Source organism: Chrysemys picta, chromosome 2 (assembly GCF_011386835.1).
Source record: "Chrysemys picta bellii isolate R12L10 chromosome 2, ASM1138683v2, whole genome shotgun sequence".
NCBI classification, from domain to species: Eukaryota; Metazoa; Chordata; order Testudines; family Emydidae; genus Chrysemys; species Chrysemys picta.
This window is the reverse complement of record NC_088792.1, coordinates 5,686,831-5,689,105: the sequence shown is the minus strand read 5'-3', so window position 1 is coordinate 5,689,105 and position 2,275 is coordinate 5,686,831. Positions and strand designations below refer to the sequence as shown.

The 2,275-nt window shown below is 43.2% G+C and overlaps 1 pseudogene; it reads left to right on the top strand.

Moving 5' to 3' along the window:
* Positions 1 to 204: 204 nt before the first annotated feature.
* LOC112061495 (olfactory receptor 5J3-like) lies at positions 205 to 1,419 on the top strand (annotated as a pseudogene).
* The last annotated feature ends 856 nt before the right edge of the window (positions 1,420 to 2,275 follow it).

Below are 2,275 nucleotides of genomic sequence, written 5' to 3'. Positions count from 1 at the left end.
GCCCTGTTAAAAAGGGAGTGTAAATTGAAAGGTCCATCCCAGCTCTTCCCAGACATCACGGCGGCTGGTTTCCTGTAAGATATTCACTACCCACATTCAAGCCCGGTGGTGTCATTCAGATTTAATTCATGCCATGAAATTTCCTTCTTCCATGCTGCTCACTCTTGTTATCCCGGCAGGTCTGGTTTCATGCACCCCGTATAAATGGCTGAGGGCAATGACAGCATGGTGACCCAATTCATCCTCCTGGGGCTAAAGGATCATCAGGAGTTGCAGATACCCCTCTTTGTGGCGTTCCTGGTGATCTATGTTCTTACGCTGGTGGGGAATCTTGGGATGATTGTGTTGATCTGGGTTGATTCCCAACTCCACACCCCCATGTACTTCTTCCTCAGTAACCTGTCCGTTGTTGACCTCTGCTACTCCTCAGTCTTTGCTCCAAGGATGCTGGTGAATTTCTTATTGGGGAGTAAAAGCATTTCTTACTCTGCCTGTATTGCTCAACACTTCTCTTTTGTTGTGTTTGTGAGCACAGAAGGGTTCCTGCTGGCCGTGATGGCGTATGACCGCTATGTAGCCATCCGTAACCCTCTGCTCTACACCGCTGTTATGTCTAAGAGAGTCTGTATTCATCTAGTGGCCAGCTCATATGTAGGGGGGCTCATGAACTCACTGACCCACATATGTGGCTTGCTGAGGTTGTCATTCTGCGGACCCAACGTCATCAATCCTTACTTTTGTGACACTAACCCATTGCTGAAGCTCGCTTGCTCTGATAACCACATCAGTGAGATTTTGCTTGTAGCGTTCTCTGGGGTTATTGCCATGTCCACCTTCCTGATTGTCATAATCTCTTATCTGTACATCCTCTTCTCTATCCTGAGGATCTGCTCCACCAAGGGCAGGCGCAAAGCCTTCTCCACCTGTGCCTCTCATCTGACAGCTGTCACCATGTTCTATGGACCTGTGAGCTTAAGCCACATACAACCCAGTTCCAGCTACTCACTGGAATAGGAGAAAATCTCTGCTGTGTTTTATACCCTGGTGGTCCCCATGTTGAACCCCCTGATCTATAGCCTGAGGAACAAGGAGGTTAAGGATGCTCTTAAGAGGGTGATAGACTGGAAAAACATTCCCAGCTAATTTGTTCACCATGACAATTCCAGTCAATTGAGAAGAACAATTGGAAGAAGGATCGTAGTATGGTCTATGTGTTACTGCCTTGATTTGTGTATCACAAATGTCGTACAAGAATTAAATGAAACTCAAAGAACTGATGTAGCATGTGGAAATTATGTTTTACAATTGCTTGAGAGGAACAATGTTACCTAATGTCCTGTCATTATGTGGCTGTTGGAATATAGACACCTTTCCTTGTTTCTTGACCATTAATCTATTTGAAATGGTGCCCTGCAAGGTTATCTGAGATTAAAAATAAAATAAACTTGGTTCTAGGTTTAATTTCTTAATGTGTTCCTTTAATTAATGCTCAGTATGTGACTCGCATTATGAGAATTCAACGCTTTTGCTCTCTTTAGTGTCTGGGCCTCATACAGGCTGCCACAATTGATCTCTATCCCCTTTGTTACAGCCCTTAACGTAGTTGAAGACTATTATCAGGTCCCTCCTCAGTCGTCTTGTCTCAAAACAAAACATGCCCATTTAAAAAAAAACTTTCCTAATAAATCAGGTTTTGTAAACCCAGTTTGTCATTTTTGTTGTTCCCCTCTGGACCCTCTCCTATTCTTCCACATCTTTCCTAAAGCGTGGCTCCCAAACCTAGACACAGAACGTCAACTGAGGCCTCACCAGTGCCAAGCAGAGCCAAACCAGCACCGCCCAGGTCTGACATTCAACATACCTGGTAATCCCCCCTAGACAGCCTGTTTCACAACTGCACCTCATTGTTGGCTCCTAGTCAACTTGTGATCCATTTGAACTCCCAGATCCATCTAAGCAGCACTTCTCCCTAGCCAGTTATTCCCCACATTGTATTATGCATTTGATTGTCCCTTCTAGAGTGAAGTACTTTGCACTTGTCTTTATATTGATCACATCTATATTCATACTAGTGTTCCATACATCTACTCTTAACAGTGTTATTGTATATACTTAGGCTGGGAAGGAATACATTTTTCTCAATAAATGTTGGTAAATATTGATTTCACCATATGCACACAAACCAATGAAAAAAATGTTGCCATCAATAATAATTGAAATGTACAGATAGGCAAAGTAAGAAAAATTGCAGCTTCAGAATGTATTCGAGTTTGAT